The following is a 23,509-nucleotide window of genomic DNA, read 5'->3' as shown; positions in this document are numbered from 1 at the left end:
ACAGAGCAGATAGAGAAGTACTGTTGTGGGCTGCCTAAAGGGCTTCGTGATTACTGTACCAAGACATAGTGGCCACCCTCACTCAGCTTATGGAAGTTGCTAACACTCGTCTTGCCTTGTTGAAAGGAGAGGACAGAGGGTTTCCGAGCAACGAGAAAGGAAGGCAACAAAAGAAAAATTCAGCGAAGAAGCCCTTCGTGAAAATGGCTCCTGAAGTGTCACAGGGGTCAGAAAAGGCCACCAAAGACAAGGATTCAGCAGGGACTTCTGGAGCGCAGGCAAAGAAACAGAAAAGGAAGCCTTTTGTGCACAAGTCGCTCGAGGAAAAGGTCCTAATGGCGGAAAATAAATGCTTTATATGCGAGCAGCCTAGTCACTTTGCTACCAATTGTCCACAAAGGGAAAGACCAGCTGACTCAGATGATAAAGAGGACCAAAAAGGCAAGAAGCCTAAACCCACGGAAGGTTTGGTGCCAGACATGGTGGGTGACACGCCTAGTACAGATGCCAGTGAGTTATGCACGGCATGGGGTAAAGTTAGGGATCAGACGGCACTCATCTTCTTTGATCCAGGTGCCAAAGCAAACTTTATCTCACCTGAGTTAGCTATGAAGCTAGGCATCATAGCTGAAGAGATGGGATACACAGCACAGGCAGGGTTGGCATGTCCTGGCCACTCAGAGTGTGTTACTCCCATTATTGGAAAGTTGCGTCTGCATATTCAATCATATGTAGACACAGAAGAATTTTATATCATGCCACTGGAAGGGTGCGATGCGCTACTTGGAATTCCATGGATGTTCAGAGTGCATGGCATTCTGGATGTCTTCGCCAAGACGATCACCCTTCAGTATAGGGGCAAAACTCATGTTTTGGATGTAAAGCTCAAAGGGGAATCTGTCCCTATTGTATCTGCTTCTACTATCACTTCTGTAATAAAGAATCATCTTTCTATGTACTTGATTTTTACACGTGATGTCTCACATAATGATCAGTCAAATTTATCTGTGTTAGATAAAGAAAGGTCAGCATTTTTGCAAAAGTTTAGTGACTATTTTTTTGATTCATTACCGTCGCAACTATCGCCAGAGAGACCTGAGGACCATCGGATAGATTTGGTGCCAGGGTGTAGCCCACCAAATAGACCTCCCACAGGGTTAGAGTGGCGCAGCAAAAAGAGATTATGGGCCAGGTTGAGGAGTTATTAGAGAAGGGGCTGATTCAGCTTAGTTCTTCACCCTTTTGCTCCCCAGTGCTCCTAGTGCAAAAGAAGGATGGCTCATGGCGGATGTGTATTGATTACCGTGCGTTGAATAAGAATACCATCAAGAATAGGTTTCCTATTCCTAGAATTGATGATATTCTCGATCGTTTAGAGGGTGCTGCAATTTTCAGCAGGATAGACCTTAAGAGTGGCTACCATCAGATTCGTATAAGGCCAGAGGATGTGCACAAGACTGCGTTTCGAACGACATTTGGTCTTTATGAGTTTCTAGTGATGCCGTTTGGTCTAACAAATGCTCCTGCCACATTCAACAGAATGGACCGGATTTTCTGCTCGCATCGACAATTTGTTGGGACGTTCTTCGATGACATGATAGTCTATTCGAAGAATGAAGAGGAGCATAGGCGTCACTTGACCATTGTGTTCGAAGAGTTTCGCAGTCACAGGTTACTTGTCAGTCCTAAGAAAAGTGAATTCTTCTCGGAAGAGATCCACTTTCTTGGCCACATAGTCTCAAAGGATGGTGTCAGAATGGATCCCGAAAAGGTCGAAGCTATTAAGACATGGCAAGACTTGAAAACTGCGCACGATGTCAAAAGCTTCTTGGGATTGTGTTCCTACTATAAAAGGTTCATCAGGAAATTTGCAGAGATAGCATCACCTCTTCACGCTTTGCAAAAAAAAGAGGTCACTTTCAGATGGACCCAAAAAGAGATTTCAGCTTTTAGTCTCTTAAAGGAAAAGTTGACTTCAGATCCAGTAATGTTTTGCCAAATCTCAGGAAGTCATTTGTGGTCCAGTGTGACGCGTGTGGCAGTAGCATCGGAGCAGTGCTAATGCAAAATGGACGGGTAGTAGCCTATGAAAGCCGAATTTTGCAAGGGCAAGTCTATGAGAAAGAGCTCTTGGCCGTCATCCATGCGCTTTCTAACTGGAAGCACTACCTCTTAGGTGTTGATTTTGTTGTCCAAACAGACCATCAGACCTTGCGATACTTCTTGACATAGTCAAAGTTATCCGAAAAGCATATGCGATGGGCAAACATTCTTTCTATGTTCCACTTCCAGATTATGCATGTGGAAGGCAAGCGTTATCAAGGAAGCCACAGATTTCAGCTGTCAATTCCTTATCATCATGAGTTAGATGACATGAAGAGACAGTATGCTACTGATGAAGATTTTGAACAGTTGCAAAAGGGGCAACATCATGAGCACTACCTCCTCAGAGATGGTTTTATGATGATGCATGGCAGACTTTGTGTCACTAGGCCATTGCGACATAAGGTCATGGAAGAGTGTCATGTCCCATCGTATGCAGGGCATCGTGGTATTGATGCGACAGTTAAAGCAGTAGAGACATTCTTCTATTGGCCTACCTTGAGGAGAGATGTGAATGCCTTTGTGCGAGCATGCGTGATTTGCCAAAAGGTCAAGTTTGACAGGCAAAAGGCGCCAAGGCTGTTACAACCACTGTCGATTCCAGATAAGCCATGGGAAAGCATTGCTATGGACTTTATCTTTGATCTTTTCAGAACGCCAACAGGGAATGATGGTATATAGACCATTATCTATAGGTTCAGCAAGCAGGCCCATTTTATCCCTGTTAGGAAGAAGATAAAATCTGATCAGATGGCACGCTTGTTCATGTACAATGTGTTTAAGTACCATGGTATGCCACAATCGATTGTCAGTGATCGTGATCCTCGCATGACCAGTTTGTTCTGGAGAGGATTGTTTGAGAACATGGACACTACGCTCAAGTTCTCGTCTTCATTTCATCCACAAACTGATGGACAGTCAGAAGAGGCTAATTCTACTGTCTTAAATCTGCTGAAATGACGTGTGTCAGATAATAAGGGCAAGTGGGAACAGTATTTGCCTATGCTTGAATATGCGTACAATAATACGGTTCATTCGTCTACTGGCAAAGCACCTTTTGAGATTGTTGGAGGCGGCAAAAAGATTCCTCCCATTTTGCATACAAAGGACAAGATTGTTGAGGCAGATCGATATGTTGAGAACATGGATGAAATGTATAGGAAAATTAAAGTTGCCTTGGAGAAGACTTAGGCAAAACAGAAAAAGGCTGCTGATCATCACCGTCGTGAATTGTTGTTATCACTTGGTGATTGGGTACTGTTACGGTTCGAAAAGGCAAGGTTAAAGAAGATGAAGGGCAAGGAACGGCTCTTTCCTAAGCTCAGTATGCGTTACTATGGGCCTTTTCAAGTGCTTGACAAGATCAGCGATGTGGCTTATAGGCTGAAATTGCCTGATGCGTGGAAGATTCATAATGCGTTTTACGTGAGTCTTCTAAGACCCTTCGTGGGTGATGTGCCAGAAGATATGCCAGATGAGGATCAGCCAGAAGTTGAGGAGCTTGATGAGATACTGGTACCTGAGCAAATTTTGGCACATAAGGATAGAAAAGTTAAAGGACAGATTGCAAGACGCTATTTGGTGAAGTTCAAGAACTATCCGCCTATGGATACAAAGTGGATGGAAGAGCATGAACTGTCACAGTCACCAAATGTATTGCAGCTTTACCTTGAAGCCTTTGGGTTACAACCTACTTATGCCCCAACCCAACGTGTGCAAAAGGGGGGTAATGATAGAGCTACCACATCAAATGTACATATGAATTCAGTGTAATAGATGGAAATGACAAAAGTATGAAGGTCTCATTAAGTCATTTGTATCTATGTGTTATGACCTTTCTTGCGGATACATGCGATGATAAAAGAGTGCTAACAACACAAGATCATCAGTGGCGTGTATTTATGGTATGCAATCGAGGACGTTGCGATTCAAGAGGGGGGTATGTCACGAGGACGTGGCAATTCCTAACCTTAGTTGTTGGTTTCTTTCCAATGATTTTTGTTTTATTTTTGAGACCCTCTTTTTGAAGTTGCAAACGGTCAGACATTGTATGGCCAATGTGAACGGTAGTTTCACCCGCACACGGGAAGTTGGTCGGCACTACAATTTGTATAGTAAGAGGATATCTAGCCTCAGTGCAAGATCATGTAGGTCCCCCCGTCGCACTTAGCAAGTTGGTGGATACTAGAAAGTAAACTCAATAAAGGCATAAAGTCAGGGTGGGATCACCAACAGAAAGTATCTGACGGTTGGGCCACATTGCACTTTTGGATGCGGTCCCAGTGAGGATAGATGGTCAAATGACCAGTGGGAGCCCAACGGAAGCATCTCCTAAAAATTAGGGAACTACTATTCTGGGCCGTGAAATGTGTTCACGTCATTACCTTCAGTATGACCAGGGGAACACTTTACAACTGTGCCGCGAAGTCAACTGGGCAACCAATCGGGAGATTTTTAAGCGACAACCCCGAAACGGGCAAATGCTTGTGTGTGCGCCAAGTGGCACTTTCCTGTGTACTTGCCTCATTCAGAAAAAAGGGCGCTGAATTTTAAGCTGGGAGAGGCCTCATTTACTTCCTATCACAGGTTCAAAGCTATGGAGTGCTTTCTTTCCACTCAATGTAGTGTGGTGCTTGGAGTCATGCCCTGCACACTACACACTGCTCTCTCTCCCCCCTACGTGCAGTTATGTGATGCCCCACAAGAGGGCTCTTCATTTGACTGATGTACAGCTGTGTGGTTTCATGCTTTTGTGTTGAGGCAAGAGCCTCCTTGCGCAGGAGCAAGGGTAGCTAATTGCTACTCCAAAGCAGGCAATGGTGAGGGTCATAACCTCACCAAACAGATGTGTTTTCAGCGTTGTGTATGCGCTGTAAATTGACTGTTTTTCAGCCATATGGACGCCAAAACCATTGGGAACAATGCCCCACTGGTACGACAATTCGGGGATTGTTTAGGGCTGAAACAGGGCAAAAACCAGTAAATACAACGTGCTGAATTTATTGTTTTTGGGCAAGAATCAGAGGGTTTATGCCAGTGGAAGTGAGTTCCAACAGGGGAATTGGTTTCGCGCAAGTTTTGGGGCTGTTATGCTGCCGAAATTTGGGCAAAACACTTGGTATCTAGCTGGATACAGGTAAAGGATTCCCAAGACTCGACTTTGTAATTTACCCTCTCAAATAAAAAGAAATACCGAAAGGGGCGCCAATTTTGGGGCCTACAGGTTGTCGGCATCTGCTCGGAGCATTCTCCCGCCGAAGGTTTCTTTTGCACGCTCTCTCTGTGTGTATCTAAATTAAAGAAATCAAGTGAAAGCCAAAGCCTACCGCCCCACGGGCCGGTTTCAAGGTGGTAGGCTTTGGCTTTCACCCCGTCACAGAGAAGTTGTGTTGCTAATTGGACTATTTTCTTATTTTTAATGATTGATCTCTTTTTTAGGATATTTTATTATGTGCACTAAGAACTGTTAAAAGATTGTAGCTACAGGAACTGCCATCAAGAACGGACAAACTCTGATGTGTCATTTGATGGGTGATGGTAAACATCGCGAAGGAGTTTCCGTAAGTTCGGTGGAAAGGGCCGGGTTACGAGTGCCCCTGATGCGTCACATGATGGGTGACGGGTGCATCAATAAGGGGGTATCCCGTAGGCTAAGGAGGAAATCCAAACTGAGTAAGAAAATACGCGTAAGAACGCAAGCACAAGAATAAAGATGGGTTCAATGAATCTTTTTACGAAAAGCAGGAACAATCGCAGGAAGGCAAACGCTTTCCCGCGAGGAATCTATGTTTGCATTGCATTCGTGCATGTGGTTGCATCCAGGGACGCCTGGGAAGTGTTGTGAAATGCATTGGTTTTAACTTATTAGGTTTTATTGAGTTTTTGGGCAGGTTCAGACCAATTTTAAAATATGCCGGCCGCCCACTTAATAAGTGGGCAGCCACTTAGAAGATAAAGCAACAAAACCAGCCAGCGAATTCTCTCTCCCTATTTCGGGTAAAACAGCGCGAAAAAAAAAAAAAAATTACGGCCGCAATCTCTATGCGAGCAGCTATTCGTGCCGTGGCCAGGGAGCTATAAAAGCACCACATGCCCTCACTCAAAGGGGGTACCAACGTCAGCAAGAGAAGACTTTGCCGCAAGAGATCGCGAGACTACGAAGCACGGAAGTCGCTTTTCCCACGCAAGAGCGACAAGTATCTATTGTGGATTCGCCATACGAATTGTTGTCGCGTGTTTGTGTGGTTTGTTTTGCAGGAATCTCCCGTCTTACGGGAAGGCCCTTCACGGGAAGTACGGCTTCACGCCTAAGTCACTTACGGGAAAGTACGGCTTCGCGCCTAAGTCCCTTACGGGAAGGAACGGCCTTGCGCCCAAGCCCTTTACGAGAAAGCACGACCTTCGGGTCTAAGATTACAGAACGGAGGGGTTTCAACTTTCCTCGGGTTCTCGTGCTTGTATACGAATTCTCCCTGAATAAAAGAATACTCTTAACGGGGGGGGACCAGCCCATCTTCTGGTCCCCAATACTGTGTCAATCTTCTCCCTTCTCTCACATTTGCAAAGTATTTTAATTTTCAGATTTTCAAGTGCTTGTGTACGCTCCCGTTTTGTGACAAGTTGACTTTCATTAAGTATGATTGTCACGAGGACGTGGCAATTGCTAACTTAAGTTGTTGGTTTCTTTCCGATGATTTTTGTTTAATTTTTGGGACCCTCTTTTTGAAGTTGCCGGACATTGTGTGGCCAGTGTGAAACGGTCGACGGCCAAGAGTTTCATCCACACTCGGGAAAGGGCAGGTCACATGAGTTGGTCGGGCTAATCGGCACTGGAATCCGAGCAGTAAAAGGGTGTCTCGGCTCAGTTCAACGTCATTTAGGCCCCTGGCGACACTTATAAGTTTGTGGGTACTAGGGAATTACTCAAAAAAGGCAAACTGGACACATGGTGGCTCCAGATGCATTTGCCAAATCTGCATGAAGAGGGGGCGCCCACTTCAAGAGAGGGGGCTGATTTCAGCCCATTAAGTGCTACTGTGTGTGTGAGTAGTGGGTGCAGGTGCTCACAGCTTTAATGGAAAGCTTGCTTCTCCCTTGCTCTCGCGCATCTCTCTCCCCTCTGCACATCTCTCTCCCCTCTGTCAAATTACAGCGCATACACAGCGCTGATTTTGCACCTGTACGGTGAGGTTATGACCCTCACCAGTGCCTGCTTTGGAGCAGCAGTTAGCTACCCCTGTTCCTGCTCAAGGAGGCTCTTGCCTCAGCACAAAAGCATAAACCCACACAACTGTACATCAGTCAAATGAGTAGCCCTCTTGTGGGGCATCACATAACTGCACGTAGGGGAGAAAGAGAGCAGTATGTAGCGTGCGGGGCATCACTCCCGTCACCATACTGTGCATAGAGGGCAAGGTAAGCATTCCATAGCTTCTGTACCTGTTGCAATCCGCCTGTGGCTGAAAATGGCGCCCCCTTTGATGATATGCAGCTCGTTTTTGCCTCCCAGAGTGGCAGAATCGCTCACAAGCTGACACGTCGCCCAGTTTCCGAGTTTGGGCTTTCCCTGCTAAAAATATCTCAACTGGTGCGTCAGTTGACTTCGCGGCAGAGTTGTAAAGTGTTCCCCTAGTCATACCGAAGGTAATGACGCGAACACATTTCGTGGCCCAAAATAGCAGTTCCCTAAATTTTAGGAGATGCTTCCGTTGGGCTCCCACTGGTCTTCTGACCATCTATCCTCATTGGGACCGCATCCAAAAATGCAATGTGGCCCAACTGTCGGATACTTTTGGTTGGTAGTCCCACCTTGACTTTACGCCTTAATTGAGTTCACTTCCTAGTATCCACCAACTTGCTAAGTGCGACGGGGGGACATATATGATCTTGCTCTGAGCCTAGACATCCTCTTACCATACGAATTCCAGTGCCGACCCCTTCCCGTCTGCGGGTGAATCTACCGTTCACATTGGCCATACAATGTCCGACCGTTTGCTACTTCAAAAAGAGGGTCTTAAACAAATAAAATAAACCCCATTGGAAAGAAACCAACAACCAAGGTTAGCAATTGCCACATCTCTGTGACATGGTTAATAACTGCCACGTCCTCGTGACATACCCCCCTCTTGAAATCGCAAACGTCCTCGATTGCATACCATAAATACACGCCACTGATGATCTTGTGCTATTAACACTCTTTTATCATCGCATGTATCCGCAAGAAAGGTCGTAACATACATAGATACAAATGACTTAATGAGGCCTTCATACTTTTGCCATTTCCATCTATGGCACTGAATTCATATGTACATTTGATGTACTAGCTCTATCATTACCCCTCCTTTGCACACGTTGGGTTGGGGCATAAGTAGGCTGTAACCCAAAGGCTTCAAGGTAAAGCTGCAATACATTTGGTGACTCTGACAGTTCATGCTCTTCCATCCACTTTGCATCCATAGGCGGATAGTTCTTGAACTTCACCAAATAGCGTCTTGCAACTTGTCCTTTAACTTTTCTGTCCTTATGTGCCAAAACTTGCTCAGGTACCAGGATCTCATCAAGTTCCTCAACTTCTGGCTGATCCTCAACTGGCATATCTTCTAGCACATCACCCACGAAGGGTCTTAGAAGACTCACGTGAAACGCATTATGAATCTTCCATGCATCAGGCAATTTCAGCCTGTAAGCCACATCGTTGATCTTGTCAAGCACTTGAAAAGGCCCATAGTAACGCATGCTGAGCTTAGGAAACAGCCGTTCCTTGCCCTTCATCTTCTTTAACCTTGCCTTTTCGAACCTTAAGAAAACCCAATCACCAGGTGATAGTAGTAATTCACGACGGTGACGATCAGCAGCCTTTTTCTGTTTTGCCTGAGTCTTCTCCAAGGCAACTTTAATCTTCTTATACATCTCATCCATGTTCTCAACATATCGATCTGCCTCAAAGATCTTGTCCTTTGTGTGCAAAATGGGAGGAACCTTTTTGCCGCCTTCAACAATTTCAAAAGGTGCTTTGCCAGTAGACGAATGCACCGTATTATTGTACGCATACTCAAGCATAGGCAAATACTGTTCCCACTTGCCCTTATTATCTGACACATAGCATTTCAGCAGATCTAAGACAGTAGAATTGGCCTCTTCTGACTGTCCATCAGTTTGTGGATGAAACGAAGACGAGAACTTGAGCGTAGTACCTATGTTCTCAAACAATCCTCTCCAGAACAAACTGGTCATGCGAGGATCACGATCACTGATAATCGATTGTGGCATACCATGGTACTTAAACACATTGTACATGAACAAGCGTGCCATCTGATCCGATTTTATCTTCTTCCTGACAGGGATAAAATGGGCCTGCTTGCTGAACCTGCAGATAATGGTCCATATACCATCATTCCCTGTTGGCGTCCTTGGAAGATCAAAGATAAAGTCCATAGCAATGCTTTCCCATGGCTTATCCGGAATCGGCAGTGGTTGTAACAACCCTGGTGCCTTTTGCCTGTCAAACTTGACCTTTTGGCAAACTATGCATGCTCGCACAAAGGCATCCACATCTCTCCTCAAGGTAGGCCAATAGAAGAACGTCTCTACCGCTTTAACTGTTGCATCAATGCCACGATGCCCTGCATACGGTGGGACATGACTCTCTTCCATGACCTTATGTCGCAGTGGCCTAGTGACACAAAGTCTGCCATGCATCATCATAAAACCGTCTCTGAGGAGATAGTGCTCGTGATGTTGCCCCTCTTGTAACTGTTCAAAGATCCTTGCAAAATCTTCATCAGCAGTATACTGTTCCTTCAGGTCATCTAACTCATGATGATAAGGAATTGACACAGCTGAAATTTGTGGCTTTCTTGATAACGCATCAGCCACAACATTCTTCTTGCCTTCCACATGCATAATCTGGAAGTGGAACATGGAAAGAATGTTTGCCCATCGCATATGCTTTTCGGATAACTTTGACTGTGTCAAGAAGTATCGCAAGGTCTGATGATCTGTTTGGACAACAAAATCAGCACCTAAGAGGTAGTGCTTCCAGCTAGAAAGCGCATGAATAACGGCCAAGAGTTCTTTCTCATAGACTTGCATAGTCCTCTCTGGCCCTTGCAAAATTCGGCTTTCATATGCTACTACCCGTCCATCTTGCATTAGCACTGCTCCGATGCTACTGCCACACGCGTCACACTAGACCACAAATGACTTCCTGAGATCTGGCAAAACAATAACTGGATCTGAAGTCAACTTTTCCTTTAAGAGACTAAAAGCTGAAATCTCTTTTTGGGTCCATCTGAAAGTGATCTCTTTCTTTTGCAATGCGTGAAGAGGCGATGCTATCTCTGCAAAATTTCTGATAAACCTTCTATAGTAGGAACACAATCCCAAGAAGCTTCTGACATCGTGCACAGTCTTCAAGTCTGGCCATGTCTTGATAGCTTCGACCTTTGCGGGATCCATTCTAACACCATCCTTTGAGACTATGTGGCCCAGAAAGTGGATCTCTTCAAGGAAGAATTCACTTTTCTTAGGATTGACAAGTAACCTGTGACTGCGCAGCTCTTCGAACACAATGGTCAAGTGACGCCTATGCTCCTCTTCATTCTTCGAATACACAATCATGTCATCGAAGAATGTTCCAACAAACTGTTGATGCGAGCGGAAAATCCGGTCCATCATTCTGTTGAACGTGGCAGGAGCATTTGTTAGCCCAAACGGCATCACTAGAAACTCATAAAGACCAAATGTCGTTCTAAACGCAGTCTTGTGCACATCCTCTGGGCTTATACGAATCTGATGGTACCCACTCTTCAGGTCTATCCTGCTGAAAATTGCAGCACCCTCTAAACGATCGAGAATATCATCAATGCGAGGAATAGGAAACCTATTCTTGATGGTATTCTTATTCAACGCACGGTAATCAATACACATGCGCCATGAGCCATCCTTCTTCTGCACTAGGAGCACTGGGGAGCAAAAGGGTGAAGAACTAGGCTGAATCAGCCCCTTCTCTAATAACTCCTCAACCTGGCCCATAATCTCTTTCTGCTGCGCCGCACTAACCCTGTAGGGAGGTCTATTTGGTGGGCTACACCCTAGCACCAAATCTATCCGATGGTCCTCAGGTCTCTCTGGCGGCAATTGCGACGGTAATGAATCAGAAAAACAGTCACTAAACTTTTGCAAAAATGCTGACCTTTCTTTATCTAACACAGATAAATTTGACTGATCACTATCTGAGACATCACGTGCAAAAATCAAGTACACAGAAAGATGATTCTTTATTACAGAAGTGATAGCAGAAGCAGATACAATAGGGACTGACTCTCCTTTAAGCTTTACATCCAAGATGTGAGTTTTGCCCCTATGCTGTACAGTGATCTTTTTGTTGTAGGCATCCAAGACTCCATGCACTCGGAACATCCACGGGATCCCCAACAAGGCGTCACAACCTTCCAGCGGCATGATGTAGAACTCTTCAGTGTCCACATACGACTGAATATGCAGACGCAGTTTTCCAATGATGGGAGTAACACACTCTGAGTGGCCAGGACATGCCAACCCTGCCTCTGCTGTGTACCCCATCTCTTCAGCTTTGATGCCGAGCTTCATAGCTAACTCTAGTGAGATAAAGTTGGCTTTGGCACCTGGATCAAAGAAGATGAGTGCCGTCTGATCTCTAACTTTACCCCATGCCCTGCATAACTCACTGGCATCTGTGCTGGGCCTGTCACCCACCATGTCTGGCACTAAACCTGCCGTGGGTTTTGGCTTCTTGCCTTTCTGGTCTTCTTTATCCTCTGAGTCAGCTGGCCTTTTCGTTTGTGGACAATTGATAGAAAAGTGACCAGGCTGCTCGCATATAAAGCATTTGTTCTCAGCCATTAGGACCTTCTTTTCCTCGAGCGACTTGCGCACAAAAGGCTTCCTTTTCTGTTTCTTTGCCTGCGCTCCAAAAGTCCCGGCTGAATCCTTGTCTTTGGTGGCCTGTTCTGACCCCTGTGACGCATCAGGAGCCGTCTTCACAAAGGGCTTCTTCGCTGAATTTTTCTTTTGCTGCCCTCCTTTATCACTGCTCGGAAATCCACTGTCCTCTCCTTTCAACAGGGCAAGACCAGTGTTCGCAACTTCCATAAGCTGAGTAAGGGTAGCCACTCTATTCTTTGTACAGTAATCGCGAAGCCCTTTAGGCAACCCACAACAATACTTCTCTATCTGCTCTGTCAGTGGCACAAATCTGTAGGAGGTCACTGAGAGTAATGCTTTACAAAACCTCCTATTGTACTCCAGCAAGCTCTTGCACGAAGCTGCCGTAAGCTGGTGCCAATCTGTCAAGACATCGGCTTCAAATTCATTTGATAGCCAAGCAGATGCAAACATTTGCTTGAAGTAAACCCAAGTGGCGGGTGCCTGTCCTTGCATTAACAATGTCGTCCACCATGTCAGCGCATTGTCCTTTAAGAAAGTGGCAGCTTTCCTAACCTTCGAGGCCTCTGTAAAATTCCCTCCCGCATAAGCTGTATCAAACTGCTGGAGGAAAGTGAGTGCCTTTGTCTTGTCCTCGAAACCACTGAAGGTACTGAACTTTACTGCTGCACCACCTTCTTTGTAAGCCTTCGGCTTCTCTAGTGCCCCCAAGTTGTCATACGGGATGGTCTGCAACATGGGCACTATAGTAGGCATGATCGGCACGTGTTGGCCATTCACATTTTGCGTCAGAGGTGCGATATCTGGCTGCTGTCCAGAAAAACCAGCCATGCCAAAATGACCCTGTGGCACCCCAAACTGGCCCTGGTTGCCGTGGAAACCTTGCTGCATGCCGATAGTACCATACATGGGGTTTGGCATGATGCCTTGCATACCCCCGAACACTGTTCCTGGCATGTACGGCTGACTTCCAGACGCATAACCAGCCATACTTTGGAACACTGATCCACCCCCGAAATACCCAGGATGTACCGTGGGTGGTGGAAAAACTGAGTGCATAGCCTGGTATCCAGCTCCCTGTCCATTCAAGACAGCATGCTGGCTCTGAAAGGTGGCGGGCTGAACTGGCATAACCTGTGGAATAGGCGTTCTAGCCACCTGTTCAAGCACGGGAGGAACCTGCTTTGGAGCCCCCGACTCCGCAACATGCGAGTGTTCCCTTTCCTCCTGCGCCTCATGAAGTACCTGGGCTTGAGCTTCAACAAGCTCCGTACGCGGCGTAGGTTGCCTGTTTTGCTGTTGCACTGGTGGCGCTTGCAAGAATTCCATAAACCTCGGATTCTGCACCAGCTGCGAAAAGACATTCACCGCGGCAACTAACTGAGTCTTAAACGCATCATCCTCGAGTTGCCCTGTCATAAAGCCCTGTACTACTGGAGGGACATTCACGTTGACAGGAGGTACAGACTGACGTGGCCGTGAGCTCTCGCCAATCTCAAAAACCATAGGAATCTCCTGCCTGTCCTTTGGAGAGGAACCCTCTTCCATAATTCCCTTCCCCTTGTCGGCCATAGTGTAATCCCCGCGTTCTTGCACTGTGTGTCTTTACCCTGAACAATCCAGGCTCACTCTTTGAGGAAAAAGTGATTGAAGTCCCAGCAATGGAACCATGAAACCGGCCCGTAGGGCGGTAGGCGTTGGCTTTCACCCGAAATTCTTTACTTTATACACACACACAGAGCACTTTGCAAAAAGAACCTGTAATGGGAATTAACACTTCAACTCACACACGGCTCGGAAGCTAGAATGCTCCGAGCAGACGCCGACAACCTGTAGGCCCCAAAATTGGCGCCCCTTTCGGTATTTCTTTATTCTTTAGGAGGGTAAATTACAAGGTAAGGTCCTGGGAATCCTTCACGTGTATCCACCTAGATACCATTTGATTTGGCCAAATTTCGGCAGCATAACAACCCCAAAACTTGCGCGAAACCAATTCCCCTGCTGGAACTCGCTTGCACTGTCGTATACCCTCTGATTCCTGTCCAAAAACAGTAAATTCAGCACGCTGTATTTACTGGTTTTTGCCCTGTTTTCAGCCCCAAACAGTCCCCTAACTGTCCTTTGCCAGTGGGGCACGATTCCCAATGATCCTGGCGTCCGTATGGCTGAAAAACAGTCAAATTACAGCGCATACACAGCGCTGATTTTGCACCTGTACGGTGAGGTTATGACCCTCACCAGTGCCTGCTTTGGAGCAGCAGTTAGCTACCCCTGTTCCTGCTCAAGGAGGCTCTTGCCTCAGCACAAAAGCATAAACCCACACAACTGTACATCAGTCAAATGAGTAGCCCTCTTGTGGGGCATCACATAACTGCACGTAGGGGAGAAAGAGAGCAGTATGTAGCGTGCGGGGCATCACTCCCGTCACCATACTGTGCATAGAGGGCAAGGTAAGCATTCCATAGCTTCTGTACCTGTTGCAATCCGCCTGTGGCTGAAAATGGCGCCCCCTTTGATGATATGCAGCTCGTTTTTGCCTCCCAGAGTGGCAGAATCGCTCACAAGCTGACACGTCGCCCAGTTTCCGAGTTTGGGCTTTCCCTGCTAAAAATATCTCAACTGGTGCGTCAGTTGACTTCGCGGCAGAGTTGTAAAGTGTTCCCCTAGTCATACCGAAGGTAATGACGCGAACACATTTCGTGGCCCAAAATAGCAGTTCCCTAAATTTTAGGAGATGCTTCCGTTGGGCTCCCACTGGTCTTCTGACCATCTATCCTCATTGGGACCGCATCCAAAAATGCAATGTGGCCCAACTGTCGGATACTTTTGGTTGGTAGTCCCACCTTGACTTTACGCCTTAATTGAGTTCACTTCCTAGTATCCACCAACTTGCTAAGTGCGACGGGGGGACCTATATGATCTTGCTCTGAGCCTAGACATCCTCTTACCATACGAATTCCAGTGCCGACCCCTTCCCGTCTGCGGGTGAATCTACCGTTCACATTGGCCATACAATGTCCGACCGTTTGCTACTTCAAAAAGAGGGTCTTAAACAAATAAAATAAACCCCATTGGAAAGAAACCAACAACCAAGGTTAGCAATTGCCACATCTCTGTGACATGGTTAATAACTGCCACGTCCTCGTGACACAGTGTTTTTCAGCCCTCGACATCCACACAAAAACGCAGCCTGTCCCTTGCCAGAACCTCAGCGTTTTGTCATCAGTAGGAGCCTCTTCAAATCAGCGAATTTCAGCCATAGCCACAGCAGTAAAACAAAGATTTTTGGCCATAAGAATCAGCCCCAAGACCACCTAGAACCTCAGCATCTTCCCCACAGCAGATAGAAGAAGACCAATTTCAGCCCTAAAGTCATCATCGTCGTCACTGACATAGCCCCCATTTGCATCAGTCCATTGCATTCGCATTGTACACCTTCGTGCAATCAAAGGTAGACCACTCTCACCGACGAGAGTGGGGCCTTCGGAGGAGGGTTTTTCAACCTCTCGGGTGTCGTATCTCTTTTCTCTCCTTCTCTCAGTCTCATTCACTTGCACGCACAATATCCACTCACTTTGTTCGTGATCATAGCACTCTCCATAAAGACGAAAGGCTCTCTCCTTCCCTAAGAACTAAAAGGAACCTTGAGCAAATAAAGATCACTAATCTTAAGAAAATACAACATTCATTCCGCTGCACCTAACATTGGTATCAAAGCTTTGGAAGTGTTCTGCATTACTCAAGGAAAGAACCACAAGAATTTTTTTTGCTTGTTGCGGTCGCACGAACCCAAGTTCGCTTGGGCGTGTCGATTCCTAATCGAGTTTTGTTGAAGAGTGACAGGAATCCCAAGAAAGAAGGGCTTGTCCAGCCTCCCCTTGTGTCTCTTTTCACTCATTGAGAGCGGACCGTGCACTTAGCAGCCGGCCAATCGACGTGAGGTGGAAAAAGCAACCTTGGTCTGAGCGCAAGGCCGCCGAGGGGTGCGCCCGCGGAAAGGAGTAGAACTAGGGTGAAGAGAGATCCTTCTCAAACGCGGTTTGCAAGCGAAAGAAAACATCAAGAACCCCAAGAACTCAAGACCTGCAAGAACCCAAGTTCCTCGTGAACTTAAGAACCAAAGATTCTAGTGCATGGTCATCACCCGAAGCGGAATGGATACTTCGCATACAGGTGATGAGCATGAGAGAGGCGACGAAGGATTCTCCCCACCAGGAGATTTTTCCAACTGTTGCTAATTGGACTATTTTCTTATTTTTAATGATTAATCTCTTTTTTTAGGATATTTTATTATGTGCACTAAGAACTGTTAAAAGATTGTAGCTACAGGAACTGCCATCAAGAACGGACAAACTCTGATGTGTCATTTGATGGGTGACAGTAAACATCGCGAAGGAGTTTCCGTAAGTTCGGTGGAAAGGGCCGGGTTACGAGTGCCCCTGATGCGTCACATGATGGGTGACGGGTGCATCAATAAGGGGGTATCCCGTAGGCTAAGGAGGAAATCCGAACTGAGTAAGAAAATACGCGTAAGAACGCAAGCACAAGAATAAAGATGGGTTCAATGAAGCTTTTTACGAAAAGCAGGAACAATCGCGGAAAGGCAAACGCTTTCCCGCGAGGAATCTATGTTTGCATTGCATTTGTGCATGTGGTTGCATCCAGGGACGCCTGGGCAGTGTTGTGAAATGCATTGGTTTTAACTTGTAAGGTTTTATTGAGTTTTTGGGCAGGTTCAGACCAATTTTAAAATATGCCGGCTGCCCACTGTTTACTTAGAAGATAAAGCAACAAAACCAGCCAGCGAATTCTCTCTCCCTATTTCGGGTAGAACAGCGCGAAAAAAAAAAAAAAAACGGCCGCGATCTCTACGCGAGCAGCTTTTCGTGCCGTGGCCAGGGAGCTATAAAAGCACCACATGCCCTCACTCAAAGGGGGTACCAACGTCAGCAAGAGAAGACTCTGCCGCAAGAGATCGCGAGACTACGAAGCACGGAAGTCGCTTTTCCCGTGCAAGAGCGACAGATTTTCAAGTACTCGTGTACGCTACCGTTTTGTGACAGTGGTATCAGAGCTCGGACTCCTCTCTTTCTCTGCAAAGAAGGACGATTCTGGGAAGAACGGGAAGAACCATGTCGAGCCAAGGGAGAAGCGTTGAAGAGGACCTTCAACAAGTGCAAGCTCAGCTTGCGGAGTTGCAACAAATCTTATTGTTGCCAGACGTCCAAAAGCTTTTGGACGGAATGAAGAAAACGAATGGAACTGATGCAGCCAAGCATCCAGACAACACTGTTGGCGTGAGACCACAGGAGGCAAGAGAAGAAGAACGTGCCGAGGTGCACAAAGGATCTTCGGATCGGAATGAACGGCCTACTTCAAGGAAAGGCCAGGACAAAGCGCTCTCTCTGCTAGACAAGAGCAAGGACATCTCTATCTCATCTCCATCTTACTCTCCTGATTATACTTCTACTTCTCGATCATCTCGTCAGAAGGAGGAAGCCGCTACTACTACTACTCTTCATCAACCTAAAGATAAGCCTCGATTCAAGAAGCATGGTCGCAAGTCTCAACATCGCATGAGAGTCTTCAAATCGGGCGACAAGGACATCAAGTTCGAAACCTACAATGGACGGAGAGACATCTCCAAAGCACTGTCCTTCATCAGACAGTTTGAAGTCGCCTTTACCAATGGACACTTCACAGAAAGATCCAAATTACGCCATGTGGGGATGCACCTCAAGGAAACGGCAAGTAATTGGTGGCTAGCCAAGATTCTGGAAGGTTCTCAGGCTAGAACTTGGGAGAGCTTCAAATCTGAATTTTATGAACAATTTCTATATATACCTTCATAAGTTCAGAATAGTCTGAACTCACGAATTATAAGAGGGAATAAAGCACTCATAAAACTATAAAAGCAAGGGACACAAGAAAAGAAAAGAAAACAAAAACAAACAAACTAAATCACTTTGTTTGCTACGAAACAAAACTAGATATAACAAAAACATTATTAACTTAAAAATGTTTTTAAAAAAGCATGTGTAAAATAAGTTGACGCAACGTATTTGGCTTAAAACAAGTACTCAACTTTAAGCAAAAAAAAAAAAAAAGGATAAGACATCTTAAAAACTTAATCCTAGAAATCAAACTTCACACAACAACTTCTAACGAAACACATTCTTAAGTCCTCAAGTAAGCTAAATACGAAATCGAAAAATCAATACTACTACAAACCTACGAAGAGCAAAGAACCAAACTTGACAATATGTGATCTCAACTTCGCTACTTGTCCAAACAAGAAGAATAAGATTATCACCTTTATCATGCATAGCTTGGACAACAGCTATGACATCCCTACTCACGTCGTCAGTGCCCAAGAGTAGGTGCAGGTTTATATAGAGGTCATTCATGCTTTGAACGTACTCTACAAAACCAACGAGCTGAGTTTCTATCACCCTCCGGGGGTGATGGGCATACTCAGCCATGATAAAGGCTAGCATTTGTCAAGCTATATTAAAAATACTAGAAGCGCTAAAGATCAAAACAACAACATAAGGTGTTATTAAGTGAAACAATAAGTGGACTTTTTAGCTCCCCACTTCTATTGAATTTACTACTGATTATCTTGAACATTCCAAAGGAAGAAACGTTAAAAATAAACTTACAACGATGCAAAAATGAACGAACGTTTTTCATGATTCTTTTGAATGAGTATCCTTTTTCAACTAGTAAAGAAATAAGATGGCAAGATTGAGCAACAAAAGTAGATTTACTAGAACAAAGACGAGAAAATCTAAATAGTTGAGAGCAAATGACACCGTACTTAGCTAAAAGAGAAATGTTCGAAGAAATGTGAGGCATACGGATGATTTTTAGATTGGCATATTCTGGTTCAAGGCGCTTATCATAGATATCTACTTCTAATCCCAAGGAAGTCTGGAAAATCTTAAGGTCTAAAAAGGCACAACAATCACTATTTGTGGTACAGTTAAGTTCACAAAACTCCTTGAGATAAATTCCTCCACCTAAAGAATTCAAATTCAAGTACATAAAATCTTGAAAAGAAGGAACGTCAGGGACAAAAAGATCATCTACAAAGCGTCTTACATTGCATAACTTGTGCAAAAATATTGGGCACAATTGGTACCCATAGGGATACCAATTGTTTGCTTGAAAAGAGAGTCGCCGATGGTTATATATAAATTGTCCAAAAGAAAATCTAACCAAGATATGATGTCAATGTCAACTACAATTCTGGTGAATCTCTTTCTTCCTTTGTCTACATCTACATTCTTAGTTTTCAACCATAAGAAGTCAAAGTTCAAGGCTGACTTTTCTACTAGCAATGCCTTGTACCTATCCTTCTCAAGCTTGTACGCAAAAACTTTTGAAATAAGAGACTTGACTCTAAATCTAAGGTCCTCCAAATTTAGCTTCGTGTATAGTGTTGTAAAGTCAAAAGTTTGGAGACATAAAGGAGAAGATTTCTCCTTGAGGCTTCTTGAAGAGTTCAAAAACTTTAAAATAGGAATCACACCTACTGAATCATTTAAAATCCAACTTGAATCGGTAGGTACGTCTGCTTCCTTTAGCATGTTTATCCACTTACGCTAGGTAAAATGGCTTTGAAACAATAACTAAGCCATTTGGAAACCTCGGTCAAAGAGGTGTTACAAGAAGCAGCTATAAATCTAGGCTTTATAGGGTTCTTGTGGAACTTCCAAACGGTATATAAAAAAGGTAATTTAGGCTGGCACTTGAAACCAAAAGACTTACAAAAGTCTTGATGTTTTAAGATAACCTCGTGCATAGAAAGATCACAATCATTGTAAGTCTGAGAGTTTACCTCACCTAACAAGCATTCTAAATAGAACTTTTTGCACGTAACAACAAAGTTATTAGAGCACTTATCGCGATGAAATTTCCTAAGAGCATCAAGATCAGAAGAAGATAAGCTATTCCTTCCTGAAGAAACGTTCCGAGAGCAAGATGCTAATTTCAAAGAAGCTTTCTTGAGGATTACAGACTTCCAATGGGTAAAAATACCTTGAACTCCTAAAGACTCCTCAAACTTTACTACGAAACTAGAAATTCCTTTTTCTATGGCTTTGAGAAGGCAAGAGTCGTTTGAGGAAGGGAGCCTATATTTAGTACCTCTTGAGAAAAGGTCTTTCAAGGAATCCGAAGGAAGGATAGAACAATCGACAGTAACTACATGACCCAAAGCTCCATTTACGTAAAAAGAAAAGGCAGTTTTACTACAAGGGCAATCAATACTTGAGATTGCTAGCCTCTCTTGCTTTTTAAGGTTACGTCCTATGTCACTATAGTTGAAAGCTTTTTGTCCTAAAGTTTTCACATATTTGAAAGCTACGACAGATTGGTTCCATACCTTTCTCACACAAGGAGGGAGAGCATCCAAAGCTTCTTGAGATCTCAAAATAGAGCTTAATCCAATCTTGTCTAAGTAAGGGGAGGTAAAGATAGTTATCAACAAATCTTTCTTTCCACCCAAGGGATTTTTCAGACTAGGACATTTGGACTTCAAATTTGCCTAACAGTACTCAAAGTTGAGTACTATGAGACTCTCTTAACTCCAAATCTTCATAAGAGTAGTTCTCAAGGGTATACAAGAGCTTAAATAGGATCCTTATATTATACCTTTCAAATAATTTATGAGAAAAAGAACCCAATTCCATGGCTCTAGATAGGTAAATCAATCTCCGTTTGAAATCTCTATAAGCAAAAATTCTATGGTTAGAAGGGTCATCACTCTCAATTCTAGAGATTGAAGCCCTAGGGAGACCTTGTACTCTACTAGAAATAGTGTTGTGCAAGACAACTAGATTGATTTCAGGGATAGAAGGCGGATCGAAACGAGAACCTTTACGAATCCAAGTTCTTTTAAACTGACTTGAAGGGAGAACTAACTCGGGTTTGCGATGCCTTCGCCAAAGCATAGGTTTCTTATGGTGAATTGTCTTATTTTTACGTAAAGAATACTTTCCTTCCAAGTTGAAACCTTTAGGAAAAAAAGTAAGCAAAGTTCTCATCCAAAACAACTCTCGAGGCCACACTGATTTATAGAACTCTTTAGAGTTTCTAAAATTACCTTCTATGTGCTCAATGGGAAAACAACGGAAAGACTCAAACCCATGTTTTGCTATTGCCGCATACAAGGGTTTTACACTTTCACGTACGGTGCTCTTACTTTGAACTTTTCTCGCTTCTCTTACATGTTCCTGAAAACGTACAAAAGCTATTCGAAAGGTTTGGCCAACATACATCATAGAACTATCGTGAATATTATAAATAACATAAATAACTTGAGAGGTATGAACCGGACTTAGAGGACGATCTACCGCAAGATGTTTTTTTCTTAAACGCCTCAAACGATTGAGGGCTTTTATAGAAGAACTTGTGTAATGAGTCCTAACTAAGACATTCTTAAAAGAAGCCCAACGAATAGGACCATCACCAAAAACATGCAAATTCTTCAAATTAGACTTAGCTAAAAACTTAAATCTTTCTTGATACAAATTATGACTACTTCTAGCTACTGAAAAGAAATAAGGGTCGAAAAGACGTACCTGAGAGTCATCAACATTGCTGGTTGAAGCTGAAGAAGAAGTAAAAGTGTTATTCATTTTTGTAGTAAGGTCAGTGTTTCAGATCAACGCACGCCTCAAGGCTAAAGATCCTAAGGCTAGATTGGTGCTAGCCAACCCCTCATTTGTATAGCAAGGCTGCTGCCAAGCAGTGAGGTCCTTAAATAAGGCTGCTTGCTACACTCAAAAGATCATCGACAATAGCGTGCAATCGAGTGCCCGTGATCCCTTGCTAGAATCACTACTCAACCTCTCCTCTCACAAGAGATATTTCATGAAACCACACAAGAACCCCTTGATCCAAGGGACCCAAATGAAGATGTTATTTTTATTTTTTAAGAGTTTTAAGAGAAAAACATTATTTATTAAAAACATACAAACTACAAAGTTAGAATTATAACTTTCTCACTACAACAACCAAAAACACACACACACACAATCAAAAGCAAAAAACAACAAATAGATAAATCAAAACAAATTAAAAAATAAAAGACATAACACTTAAACAAACCAAAATCAAGACAAAAAGGAGCTCTACACAATAAATCACGAAACAACCAAAATTACAAAAAGACCCATTACTTATAAAAAAAGGTTTATTTAAACCAAGAAATAAAAGTAATACACACATAAAATCACATCGACACACACATGAGTATAAGATTGGTAGCTGTTGGGGTATGCACACCCTCCCAATATATCTTCATGAAGCTCAACAGCTGGTCACCACTCGGACGAAAATCAAAAAGATTTGCATGTCCGCTAGATGACTAAAAAATATACCTTCATAAGTTCAGAATAGTCTGAACTCACGAATTATAAGAGGGAATAAAGCACTCATAAAACTATAAAAGCAAGGAACACAAGAAAAGAAAAGAAAAACAAAAACAAACAAACTAAATCACTTTGTTTGCTACGAAACAAAACTAGATATAACAAAAACATTATTAACTTAAAAATGTTTTTAAAAAAGCATGTGTAAAATAAGTTGACGGCTTAAAACAAGTCCTCAACTTTAAGCAAAAAAAAAAAAAAAAGGATAAGACATCTTAAAAACTTAATCCTAGAAATCAAACTTCTCACAACTTCTAACGAAACACATTCTTAAGTCCTCAAGTAAGCTAAATACGAAATCGAAAAATCAATACTACTACAAACCTACGAAGAGCAAAGAACCAAACTTGACAATATGTGATCTCAACTTCGCTGCTTGTCCAAACAGGAAGAATAAGATTATCACCTTTATCATGCATAGCTTGGACAACAGCTATGACATCCCTACTCACGTCGTCAGTGCCCAAGAGTAGGTGCAGGTTTATATAGAGGTCATTCATGCTTTGAACGTACTCTACAAAACCAACGAGCTGAGTTTCTATCACCCTCCGGAGGTGATGGGCATACTCAGCCATGATAAAGGCTAGCATTTGTCAAGCTATATTAAAAATACTAGAAGCGCTAAAGATCAAAACAACAACATAAGGTGTTATTAAGTGAAACAACAAGTGGACTTTTTAGCTCCCCACTTCTATTGAATTTACTACTGATTATCTTGAACATTCCAAAGGAAGAAACATTAAAAATAAACTTACTACGATACAAAAACGAACGAACTTTTTTCTTCCGCCTGACTTCGAGCAGGACATACGGAAGGAATGGGACTGGCTTGCACAGAAGGAACATGAAAGAGTAACGACCTATGTGGACAAGTATTGGTCGGTTCTTCTGAAGGTCACTCCCTTCATGAAGATTGCCGACGAGGAAAAGAAAAGAAAGTTCGAAGCGGGTCTCCAACCGCAGCTTCGAAAGAGTATGAAGGTGTATCCGCATGATACTCTTCAAAGGATGATGGAGTCAGCAATCATTGCTGAGGATTTGCA

At 43.8% G+C, this 23,509-nt stretch overlaps 1 protein-coding gene across 2 annotated transcripts in view; it reads right to left on the bottom strand.

Moving 5' to 3' along the window:
- The window catches only part of LOC147438379 (ubiquitin-conjugating enzyme E2-23 kDa-like), an 85,983-nt gene that overhangs the window by 50,678 nt on the left and 11,796 nt on the right, over positions 1–23,509 (bottom strand). The window lies entirely within an intron of this gene.

Source organism: Adiantum capillus-veneris, chromosome 17 (assembly GCF_014529385.1).
Source record: "Adiantum capillus-veneris isolate H3 chromosome 17, ASM1452938v2, whole genome shotgun sequence".
In the NCBI taxonomy this organism is placed as follows: Eukaryota; Viridiplantae; Streptophyta; class Polypodiopsida; order Polypodiales; family Pteridaceae; genus Adiantum; species Adiantum capillus-veneris.
This window is presented reverse-complemented; position numbering and strand designations above follow the sequence as displayed.